This window comes from Haliotis asinina, chromosome 6 (assembly GCF_037392515.1).
Source record: "Haliotis asinina isolate JCU_RB_2024 chromosome 6, JCU_Hal_asi_v2, whole genome shotgun sequence".
Taxonomy (NCBI): Eukaryota; Metazoa; Mollusca; class Gastropoda; order Lepetellida; family Haliotidae; genus Haliotis; species Haliotis asinina.
Window position 1 is genome coordinate 38,215,753 of NC_090285.1, and position 14,032 is coordinate 38,229,784.

Here is a 14,032-nt window from a genome sequence, read left to right on the forward strand (position 1 = left end):
TATTGATTTCATTTGGTCTGACGAATGTCAAAAAGCATTTGATAAATTAAAATCTGCCCTGTGTTCATCTCCAGTTCTGGCATATCCCAACCTTCAGAAACCATTTATTTTAACCATGGATGCCTCAACTGAAGCCATAGGATATATTCTTGGACAACTAGATGATGAGGGTCATGAGAGAGTCATTGCCTATGGAGGTAGGTCACTACACAAATGTGAAAGGAAATGGCCAATTACAGAGTTGGAGGGTCTTGCAGTCTTAGAAGGCATCAATACATTCAGGGTATATCTTACAGGTAACAAATTTAAAGTATTCAGTGACCATAAGGCACTTACTTATATTCAGTCCTTCAAGCAAACTGGTAATGGTAGACTTGCTAGATGGGCTCTTAAACTCCAGGAGTATGACTTCACCATAGAGTACAGAGCCGGAAAGAAGAATACCAATGCTGATGCTCTCTCCAGAAGGACTTACCCAGAACCAGATGTCAAGGAAGATGTAGATAATGACTCACCATTCATCCCTGTTGCAACCACGACCTCCTCCGCTCCTTCAGCTCCAGAGAACAAGAGCGAATCAGAATCCATTCTTGTGACCTTTCAGTATGAGAATGAAGAACCATCGGTGGCTGCACTCCAGATTCAGGAAGATTTCACTGATGACATTGCTGAGCGACAAAGGAAATGTCTTGACTTCAAACTCATCTTTGACTATAAAGAGAAGGAAGAAGCACCCACCAACTACACAGAAGCCCAAATCCAAGGTCTCATAGGTTTATGCATGGAATATGATATCTTAAATGGAACCCTGTATCACTTTTTCCGAATGAAACACAGAGGAGCCAAGCCCAATCGCCATCCTCTCATCAGACAACTTGCTGTACCACGACAAGATAGGGAACAACTCTTGAGAGCCTACCACGACTCAAAAGCTGGAGGATGCGACCAGACAAGCACTTCTTCAAAATTACTTCTGGCCAGGTATGTACCAGAGCATTGAGGAGTACATCAAGTCCTGTGAAGAATGTCAGAAGTCAAAGCGTCCAGCACATCGTAAGCCTGCACCAATGGTACCCATGCCTACAGAACCAGCCTTTGATCGCCTCCATGTTGATATCCTTGGCCCATTACCCAAATCAGCAAAAGGTAATAAATATGTTCTACTTGCCATTGATTCTTATTCTAAATGGACAGAAGCCTTTCCAATGCAGACTCAAGAAGCCACAGAAGTAGCCCAACTACTCTTCAATGAAGTTTTTACAAGGTATGGTGCCCCAAAGTCCCTTCTCACAGATAGAGGAAGACAATTTACATCAAAACTGGTAAATGCTCTCTGCGAACTCTTAGATATCAAGCACTATCTGACATCTCCGTATCATCCTGAGACCAATGGAGTATGTGAAAGGCGGAACAGTACAATCGAGCAAGTGATGAGGATCTACTCCAACGAACGACAAGATGATTGGGATACCCTTATTCCTTGTATAATGATGGCCCTAAGGAAGATGCCCTGTCAGAGCACTGGTTACTCACCACACTACCTGCTCTTTGGCCGAGAAATGATGCTTCCTTTTGACACGAAACTGCTTCCCAAAGATACCCTTCCTCTTGATACCAAAGAGCGTCTTCAATCAATCCTTGACAACCTCAAGATAGCCAGGGATATAGCTGGAGAAAACGTCACTATAGCGAAGCAACTCTCAAAGGATCGTCATGACTTGAAGGCAGCAGAGCCAAGTTTCAAGATTGGTGACACAGTCCTCCTTTATAACCCCAAAGTTCAGAAAGGCCATTCCCCCAAGCTAACCCAGAAATGGACAGCACCCTGGTACATTCGTGACATTGGACCAAACCATACCTTCAAGCTTTTCCATGCCGAGACACAGAAAGAACATAAAGCCCTGGTACATGCTAATCGTCTAAAGCCATTCCATCTCCGCCAGGCAGCCAATCACCAGGATCAAGATGAGCAAGAAGTCCAGCATATTATTCAAGACCAAGACACCCAGACACCTGCCCAGGATATCCCGGATCAACATCCAGATCCGCCAAGTACTCCAACACCAACTCCAACACATGATGACACCCTATATCCCGTAGAAAGGATCCTTAGAATGAAGACTTCCAAAGGAAAAAGAATCTACAGAGTAAAGTGGGTAGGAAATCAAGCATCATGGGAACCAGCTGAAAACATACCAGCAGATGTGCTACAAGACTTCCATGCAAAGATCACCCTCTCTGGAAAAAGAAGAAAACGCCAGCCGAAATTCTTCACAAGAAGCAACAGACCATGATATCCCATATATATAGCCAATACTTTCCTCCTTCTGTCATTCTCCTCTTCTAATCTACTAACACTTACTAATTATGGATGTGAATAAGCCTCCCTTCACCTTAGTTGATTAAGGTTCCTTAGTACTAGAAGGTTGTATTAGACGTAATGCTTCCTCATTGAGACTTGTTCCTATCCAAAAACATTATGCAGATGAATACTGGATCCACACCTACGAACTTGACCTTCCAACGAAATTCCACATGAAATCCATCAGCGGATGCCATCGAGATAATGCTACCTGTAATGCTGTGAAGATCATCCAAGCCAATCTAAACGCCATCAAGACCCAGTGTGCCTCGTTCCTTAGCATTACAACTCATCAGATCCAGTCCCTTATCCCCATTTCACGGCCACCCAAGAACCAAAGAACCAAGCGCGCTCTACTTTCATTTATTGGACAATTCTCCAAAGAACTTTTCGGAACTGCTACTACTGAGGATGTCAACATTCTGGCAAAGCATATTAATGCGTTAACACAGAATAGTCTCCATGTAGAAAATTCCTTAACCCAATACTCTCATCACATGTCATCTATCATGTCCACTGTTGACCACAGATTCCAGAATGCCCTACAAGGAATCAAGCTCAACCACCAGGCTATACGGCATGCCACTGCCAGTATTTCAGCCTCTTACAATAGTCTCAAGGAAGCATTTGCATCCCTTTCTTCTATCATGCCACACCAGTTAGAGCAAGCCTCTCTAATTGAACATAAATTAGAAGAATTTAAACTTGGTGTGCATGATTTAGTTAAGGGAAAACTTTCGCCTTCACTTATTTCACCGGATGTTCTGTCCAAAACAATTCACCATATTAAACAGATTCTACATACAAAATACATTGGTTTCAACGTCTTGCAATCTTCTCCTCAGTTTTATTATAACCATGCTAAATTTTTGTATTCCAGGCCAACTCCTAATAAGCTTTATAGTTCAGTCAAATTTCCTATCAGCTCTCTTAAACAATCGTTCAATATATTTAACATTTTGTCTTTTCCAGTACCAATTAACTCATCCTCTGAACATGCTACGCAACTTTTACACCTTCCCTCTTACATTGTTTTGTCTGTCAATCATGAACACTACACACCCTTAACACAAGAAGAACATCAACTATGCTATGGTTCTTCTACACTACACTGCCCCTTTTACCCAACTTTCATTTCAGCATCTGTACCCTCTTGTGAAATGGCACTATTTCTCAATAATAAATTAGATATTAAGCAACTCTGTAATTTCCGTTTTATTGTACATGAACGGCAGTCAAAGGTAAAGCAAATTAACCCAACTACTGCATTAGTTTACAACACTCCCTTACTCACTCTTAGTTGTCCATCTGGTCAAAAAGTTGTCCAGGGTTGCAATTTCTGTATGCTAAGTACACCTTGCATGTGTTCCCTAAGCACTCAAACCTACTTAATCCCTGCAAAACTAGGCAAATGCAATAATAACACTTCTAATTTAACTCTTTTGCATCCAGTTAACCTTGCACTGTTACAGCACTTCTTTGACGATAACTCTTTAGATGCTATTATGGGTGACACCACCTACCCTGCCCCTATTTCTGTACAAATTCCTGATTTTCAAATTTATGATCACAAATTCAGTGAGGTAATTGCTAATGATAACAGTGATCATCTGAGTTTAAAGCGCATGGTTAAAAAGGTCAAAAACAACAATGTCATTTATAAAACCTTAACAGATTCTCTATTAAATGGTGAAATTTCTATTCAAAGCAGCGGATTTACTTTAAACTTTTGGCTTACTATTTCATCTTTGGCAATTTCAATCTTCTGTGTAATAGCCACTGTATATATGTTCTTTAAGCTCAGATCCCTTACAACAGCCCTTTGTTTAGTAACTCAAGCAGCTCCAGTAAAAAGTGAACTTCCCCATTTTGAATATCAATTGCCATCAACTCCTGCTCCAGTAAATATTTTACCTGTAGTCAAAGTCCTTTATGAACAAATCCCAATTATTTTATCATTTTTGTGTCTTATCCTCCTCATTGTTATAATTTACAAACTTTATCAACGTAATCGTTACCATACTTACATTTATTTAGAACTGTCAACAGGTACAATGTGTCAAATGGTACCTTTAATGTACTTGTCGCTCTGTCCATCTTTCCTAGATGTAAATGTTCCACATGATTTGTCTGACATCAAGACTGACGGCATTTTCTTTCCCACCTTGTACATTAATTGTTCTAAGTTCACCACTACCAGCCAGCTTAACCGTCAGATGCTTGTTGTACCAAATGTCATTAAAATTTCTCCTATTGCCGTTACCGTATCAATAAAATTATGAGTATGCCATTTTCAGCAACACTATTTTTTCTACACCATAATATGTATCAACCATTAACGAATGCGCCAGCTTTACCTATTTGTTAGTTTTCCCCATGTTTTATGCCGCTTTTGAGGGCAAAAGCTTGTCGTCACAGAGGGGTACTGTCCCAGTGACAAAACATGTACCTTTTTCTTATTTTAATATCAAGTATTTTAGAGTATTTTTACTGTAATATTTTAACATAATTTATGTATATTTTTATATTGTCCACTTTTATTGTAACATAAGTTTCAAGCTTGGCAGGTTATTATTCATGTAACAACATCTAGTTGCCAGGTAAACAACTTGTAATTAATATAGCTCACCTAGTCAACCGCCAATTCATTTAATTAGTATCGTTTCATAGTTCTCCATGCCATTGTCATAAGTTTCAAGCTTGGCAGACGCTAATCCGTTAATCTCTTATAACAACATCTAGTTGCCAAGTAAGCGAGCTTGTAATTAATATAGCTCACCTTGTCAACCGCCAATTCAATTAATTAGTATTATTTCATAGTTCTCCATGCCATTGTTTAACAAAATCATGTAGTTAGGTTTAATTGTTAAATTAAAAGTCTAAATTATAAATAACTTAATTGAGTCTGCTGACGTAGTTTCCTTAGCTGCGAAGACCTATAAAAGTCGGGTCTGTGTGCAACCTATGTCACACTTCCAGAATAAACTGTGGAAACTACATCAGCGACTCCTCATCTTTAACTATTATTTTATTATGTTTTAAGGTAAGCAACTATGTTTTATTTCGTAACTTAGTCTATTTCAATCATCAATTAAGTCTCTTTACATATTGTTAAGTCAGACAGGATAAATTTATTATTAAGGTAAAATGTTAATGTTTATGTTCAGTCTTTGTTGTTTAACGTTATTTATGTATGTATGTTTTATTTATTAAGGGACGAATCATTATAATAATTATCTTTCTTGTCTCCTTTAGTAAATATTCCAGCTGACTGTAAATATTGAGATGGCTACTGTGTACAAAACTATTATTGTCTTTACATTGAAATGCCAATGCAAGGTGAACTAAATATCATAGATAATTGTTCATTCCTTCATATTTGCAGGTGCGTTGTGATGAATATATTCCAAGTCATAATTAGATTTGCCATTAATTGTATTAACACAATGTGAATGTTTAAAATGAAATGTTATCTTTATATTATATTTGATATTGAATATGGGAAGTAATTGTTCATGATTTGTGTATCTGGTAAATGTATATGATAATGAAGAGATTTGAGTTTGTGATGTGTATTATGTATTATGTTGTAATAGTCACACTTCCAGAATAAACTGTGGAAACTACATCAGCGACTCCTCATCTTTAACTATTATTTAATTATGTTTTAAGGGTACTTAGTGGTGAGAAGGAGCACTTTCTCAATTCCCTTCAAGTTTGTCATTAATCATGTAATGTCAGACAATAAAAGGACGTATTCGGTGATGTCTTTCTAACAAATGTTCGACTGGGTAGCCTAGGTGTTCCCTCGTTCCGCCGAGGACACGGGTTCAATATCCCATATAGAGACAATGTGTGGATCGCATTTCTCGTGTTTCCCGCTGTGATATTGTGAAATGGGAAACTAAACCCACTCTTCTGACATGTATACACAGTCAACAAGATGATTAGCTTGCAACTACCATCTATTCGTAAACTGCAAACAGTGGTTCTCTTTGTTTTCTTTCAACAGGCCAGCCAAGCATAGAGTGTTTTGAACCAAACATTAACAGCAGCTCAACTACCACTTCTCCAACAACACTGACTTCAACAACTTCGTCGACATCGAGGAGAAATGTTGCAACAATCACGTCTCCTCTTCCAACAACTACAAGAATGATTACATCAGCATCCCAGCCTACCACCAACACTTAAACAGGAAGCTCCCCTGACATCACAGCTCAAGCACAGCCCACGTCACCTCCTGGATCAGTAGGTGGGACAAGGACTACTGGCGTTTCCTCCACTGAAGACATCAGGAAGGGATGTCATATGAGTAATAATAATTTTCCAGGTACACGTTTTAAGATGTGTAGTACTCGTGCGGTTCGGGAAGTGTCAGTCCAAATCTTTGATTTCAGGCTTCTTTGGTTATCATGGAACATAACTACACATGACAACACAATGACTACACATATATATTTTATACTTTACTAGGAATGTGTAATCACAGATATAACATGTTACACGACCACTTTCTGAAAGGCTTGATTATTCAATTACTGAATTCTCTATGAGAAGGAATATCATCTTAAAATGCGAGTGAATCACTAACACATATTGATAACACCAGCACCAGGTATTTGGTGAACATATCCCGTCAGAAGTTACTGATGTTTATACGTGACGTAACTCATGTCTATAACTATCTCATAAAACCAAATCTTTTCTCCAGTCATAACATAAACAATTCATAACATTCTCCTAATATTCCGTCCTTCCATCATTCAGGTGATAGGTTATTCAAAGTAGTTTTTCAACAAACTGGAAAAAAATATGTCTCAGTGCCGTTTGATTGTCTCTGGAAACTTCACCACTCACCGACCAGTAAATGGTTCTAGTATATTTCACATATGTCGCAATCAGTGTGTAATCAGAATAATTATTATGTGAGGAAACGTCATAGAAATCAGGCAGTACGTTACAAGTACATGTGTTAACTCCTGAAAAACCAAAGATCTCTATCTATATGTTCCACAACTTCAGATGTGCGAGTGGATCATCCTTATAATGAGATGTACTGTTGGTAATTGTGAGTTTTATTGCAGGTGGTATCTTTGCTGCTGGTGTTGCTACAGGAGTCGTGTTGGTCCTGATTGCTGCTGGATTATACGTCGTATAGCAAGGTGGAGACACTACAACCAAAGACATCTAAACATTTTGTTCAAATCTTACGCTATTAAGAGTACTGGGCTAGCATATCTAGCAAAACGATATCAGACAACAGTTGATATGGGTGGGCAATATATTGTTTCAGTCTAGCTTTATCAGTTGTGTTTTGTTACAGGAGGCAATAGTGGACATCAAGTCTTTGAAGGGCATTTAGAAGTGAAATACATAAGAATGAAGATTTTATGGATAAAACTCTGTATAGCTCCGTACCCCATTCTCATTCACCTGATGAAGGAGTAAGCATTAACTCCGAAACGTTGTGTACTCATAATAAAGAAGTTGATATCCATAAAATCTTCATTCCTAATAGTGGACATCCCGCCGTCAGAAGCCCGACATCCCAATCTCTGATGCCCATCCCACCTACTCTGGGTTCATATCCAGGACAGAGGAACCCATAAACACCTACGACAAAGTAAGCCCAAAACCCTTCAAGGGGGCGGGCAATCCCTATGTCAATGTGTCATAGATAAAGCAATTTGTTCTGTGTCATGTGTCATCGCCTAAAACCTGGATATCAAGATGACATGAAAGTTATTGTTTTTACCTGTAGAGCATCAGTGTAGGTCTCTATCAAATATGCGGGGATATGGACGTCGTGAGTATGTACGGTGTAAAGTTACATATCTTTTCGAGTGAGTCTGGTCCTAAGTCTGTATCAATGGATATTAAAACATCTTTTCAACTAGCTCCGGGTGTCTCTCTTAATCATAGGTAGACGTACTTAATCCTGTGCTTTTATATACATTCATCTTTACGTGTATATATCTTGACCTCAAGCATCGCCTCTGTAAATGGACACGAACATGTGTGCCTGTGTACCGACATAAAATTGGCTACACGTGTTATATCGATGTAAATAAAATATGGACCTTAACGTAATACGCAAATGCAGGAAACATATTTAAATAATGGAAATAGTGTGTTTGTGTTGTCAGCTCCATACTATGGAAGAGTACCCAGCTCTACTGACATGCAAAATAAATTACAGAAACACAAGCTTTATGTTATACAATTTCCTAGACGTTTAAATACAGGTCAAGTGGTTTAACTGTCTCAGGATAAAAAGAGACTTGCTTGTTCTCCACAGTCAGGTTTCATGGCAGACTAACCCGACATAAAGCTCAAGCGACTTGAAGATGTGTTGTTTACATACACGTATACCCTTCGTAAAAAAAACCCTGTAATCCAGCAATTTGTCAACATTGGTATAAAATCCAAGTCCCTTCCGTGGCTTATACATTTATCATCAGCTCTCCAATCCATCACATTGCCTATAGTGGATATTTCCTCAGTCCCAATGCGTGCTGGATTAGACAGCTGCCAGTACTAGTGTACCTTATTTTTTATATTTGTATCTTTACAAACATGTGTATGTTTAAGAATCAAATGTATATCTTCTGAAGGTAGAATTCACAAGCATGTATTCACAGCTAGACATCCTTATTATATAACTATGAATTATGAAACAGGTCCCCTCCCACCGATGCTTTTTGTGTCTAAGAACTGAGTATATGAAATCATGAAATAATTTTTATCATAGGTTTGTGTGATTGTTGACAAAGCACTATCATATCCCTGTAATATAGTTTTGTTAATGCTTCATAAGGAAACTAACTGAAAAAAACATCCATATTGTGACACTTGACTGCATGTGTCTGTTATAGTGCTTTCAACTTATTTTATGAGGAATGGCACAACATATTGTTACAAAATAATTGGTCTTGTAATTTAGTATTGAATGATATATAAACATATTCAGATCACAGTTGAATGTGACAAAATGACTTGGTTGTTTGTAGGTAATCTGATTCCTACTTCTGTGAAGTGAAGATCATGATGACAGTCTCTGGACTGAGAGGTCAAGGCCTGACGATTTAAGGAACACCATCATAAAACAGTCTAGAAATACTGAAGAGTGAAATGTTCAACAACAAACCAAGCACCTAAACATTATACTGTATCAACATCTTAAGACAATCTAAGAAATAATTGGAAGCTCATGTTCTCACCCACAAACCAATATTTATCACCTCTATGAGAACATGTTTACACAGCCTACCTGTATCTATCAGTGACCTACATTTAACAATTATTACAAATACCACAAGCAGTAGAGAGGAATACTGCAATGCTGTGATACATCACAGGTATGTGAGGCTAACAATATTTGAGTTCATTTACTACATGAATCAGAAAGATGTGTATATGTCTTCAGGATAATACTGATCATAGGATCAATGTTCATTTCAAAACCGGTTTCTCTACATATCACTGTAGTCAAGTCACCTTGCAGTCCTGGCATAAAATGTGTCAATGCTGAAGGATAATCTCAGATGGTATTCTTTCATATAGTATACATTTAAATGTAAATATCTCAGCAAGAAATACCATGTTTATTCAGCAAAGATGCACTTTAAGCATTTCATCAGCATTATGATATTTGACTCAATGTTGCAAACAAGTCACTGAATTTTTTAGGTTTACACACAGTGTGAATGCTATTTCATATATCAGTATATGTGATCACAGCAGAGTACATACCTACTGACGTAGGTTCAAACATGGATAATCATCTGTCTCCAGTATCCCTTCACCTGACTGTCTTCAGAGGCGCAACAGTCAGTGACTTCAGTCTCCTTCTCCTTATGAAATCTCCATCTGCTTTAACAGCTGAGCTCAACAGAAGCAATAATAGCTTCCATGACATTTGTTTGTGTGATCACTCTCAACAAAACTTTCAATGTAAGATAATTTCTTTACTTAACTGTGTAGGATATGAGTGACTGATGTAATGAGGAACATTTGATGACAAAGAATCCACCAAGTCACCATGGCTGTTCTACCTATTTGTACTGACACAATGCTGATGCACAAGAAACTATGTATAAAGTAATCTGTATTGGCAATCATTAGGTCATGGAGGAAACAAATACGTTTCTTCTAAAAGGAACAAAATCTATGTATTAATTTCAGTACAAAAGACAGGAAACAAAGAAGAAGTAGCTTCAGACGGTTCTCCAAAATGCTTTTACACATAAAAAAAATCATTCACATATACATGATTAAGAATGAGCTGAGGGAACAATGCCCATATCAAGACTGGACTTGTGCAACTACATATATTTGCATGTGTAGTGGGTATGCTGATTGTAATAGTCTGGACAAATGATGGCTTTATAGTGGAAGCCTGTCTTTGTTTTAAGGTGGAGCACCAGGCAGGATAACAACAAGTAGCATCATTTAACCATCTATGATATTAAAAAGAAACTGAACCACAGACCTGCACACATGGCAGATGCTTTATCCACTAAATCGTGGAGGTGGTCTTCCATGTAGCTGGATGATGGTTCATTCCCCAAAACAAGAAAACATATGAAAGAAGTTGTAAACTGCCTAAAACGACTGCATGCACTGAGCGAGCTTGAGAAAACCTGAATCACTGGAGTACACAATTAAAAAAGTGATTGTACAGTGGTAATTATCAAATCTTCTCTAGCATTGTCCAAATGCTTCAACTGCTTGAAACCCGTGAAGGTCTGGGGTAGACTGTGATTTCAGCAACCCTAGCTTGCCATAAATGGCGACAGTGCTTGTCATAAGCAGTAATTAATGGGATCGGGTGGTCAGGGTTGCTGACTTGGTTGACACATGTCACTGGCTCCAAATTGTGCAGATCGATGCTCATGCTGTTGATCACTGGATTGTCTGGTCCAGACTTGATTATTTACAGTTTGCCGCCATATAGATGAAATATTGCTGAGTGTGGCATAAAACTAAACTCACTCACTCGTTTGACAAAAACAACTACCTATAACCAGTGTTTGCAATACTTTAATTTACAAGCTGGCCACCTGGGCCAGGCTTTAAAATCTACTGTCCCTAAATGAAATCTTCAGGCACTTTTTGTTAAAGTCAAAGCAACAAAAACAAAATATACTACATTGTACTGTTTCATACTATATTTGTATAAAATCAGTTAGTGAAGCCTCTGGAACACAGAGTTATTATATGTTATAATGGTGTTGACATTCCTTATCAAAAGCGCTGAAGTGCCGTAATATGATGGTTTGTGGATGATTCCAAAACATTAATAAGGAAAAAAAGGGAAAACACTACAGCTGAAAAATAACTGACAGACAATCTACTCAAGCAAATAAGGGCTTGCACATACTTGAAACAGCCGACCTGATACAATAACAACCAGCACTGAGCCTTCAGGCTGGCGGTTATTTTGAATGCTGGCAATAACTACTATGGATGCCCCACCTCAATCAATCTCATATTACTATTACCAGTTTCTACACTACTAGCTGGTGTCTGTACTTCAGTTGTGGGTTTATTAAAAAAAAAACACTTTGAATTACAAACTATAACACATTATCCTGACAGAGTGACAAAGAAGAGGGGTCATGACAGGGGAATCACTATTACTGACCAGCAATGAAATTAGGGATATTTTCTTCTTTTCATGTTTTGGGGTTTGTTTCAATCCAGCTAAACACTTATTGAAAGCAAAAACTACAAAACCTTTGAAAAAATATCATTACAGCATGAAAGAACTGCTAGTTGATGACAAGACAACATTTACCAATGAACCTAATGAAATGAAAACCAAATTAATGTACAGTGAAATGTGTCACAAATGAGCTGAATGAGTTGAATGTCTTGCACTGTTGCACAATCCAGAAGCTAGTATTCAGTATACCTAAAGCCTAAGCCTCTGCTAAGATTTGCAATTTCTTTATCATCCATCCAAACCTGTTCCCATGATGACACTCATGATGAGGCATGAAGCATGCAATTAACTGCTGCATCACACCAAATACTGTAAGCAAATGGGTGATCATCAAGTTGACCTGGTGTGTAAATATATTCTCTGGTGTTTATGAGAGCCTGTACAAGTGACTATCAGATAAGTGACTGTTTCAAGTGTTTAGGTGATCGTGTTGGGTAAAATGCAGTAGGGATATCAGTTACACAGACCTGTTCTGCAAGTTTCTAATAATACTTATGTTTCCTCCCGCTTGGGATAATCAATACCAATAGACTTCCTGATCTAGCAGGCAGCCACAACTCGTACTTACCATATACTTGAGAGAAATATCATTCATTACAACATTCTATCCTTTCAAATATTTCAGTTACATTAAAGAAAAAGCTCTGTAAGCATTAAGTAATATTAACCATATTACATAATTTTGTTGCAACTACTGGCAATGTAATCAGTAATATTTTCAGAGTGATAATGTGCTAGCAGAGACCATATGATGATATATGTACAGTCAATAGAATAATATCAGAGTCAGCTGCAGATTCACTGCATACGCGTTTACTCATTTTGCTTATCTGAGTGAGTGACTGTGAATCAGTGAATGACAGAGAGAGAAAGAGAGAGAGAGAGAGTCAGTGGGTCAGTCAGTCAGACTGTGTCGTTCAGTCAGTAGTCATTTTACCTGTGTGGCTGCATCCTGTAAATAATCAAGTCTAAACCAGGATACAGGATCATGAGCAGTGATCCATAACTGTAACGTGATAATAACACACAATCAGAATGAAGATTTTTATGGATATCAACTTCTTTACATGAGAACACAATGTTTCGGAGTTAATGCTTACTCTTTCATCAGGTGATGATGAAGGAGTAAGCATTAACTCCGAAACATTGTGTTCTCTCATAAAGAAGTTGATATCCATAAAAATCTTCATTCTTATGTATTTCACTTCTAAATGCCATTCAAAGACTTGACACACAATCAGCCGTGTCACTGCATGAACACCTGATCCACTGACTCTCCACAGACTCTTACAACAGTCACAAGTTACTGGGCACCTTTACTACCCTGTAATTCTGTTCAGGACAACTACTTTACAAACATAATCAGTGTGGTAATATAGTGTACTGGCTGATTTCACCTTCCTTGCACAGTAAAATATATTCCATAGAAAATACACATACCATCAGTGTGAAATAGATAATTTTCTATAAATTGATCGTTACAAAGCATAATTGCTGACTTGTACCTTTCATGTTCCAGGCGTTCCATAAGTTAACTTGAATACTTGAACAAGATGATCTCTCTGGATAGAATATCTACAAAATGACAATAGTTTATCCAGTGAAAGTTTCTAGTATGTACCCTAACTGTCAAACAAGAAGATGCTGAAAACTGATAATTATTGCAACCCTACCTAGCCCAGTATTAAAGAAAATGCAAGAAGGACCGGTTGTCTGAAAATCAGGAGAGTGCGTTTGTGGTATAACTTTGTTAAAATTGTTATATGATACCTCAGTAATCTAAAAACCCAGCATTATTATGGACAAATACATGCACACATAAAATATGAATGAAACAAGTGATTACATAAATATATTTCATACAAATATGTGTTGTGATGGGTTAAAATTTAAAAATTAAAGAAATTAAAATGCTTGGGGTGACTCTTTGAATTGAAGTA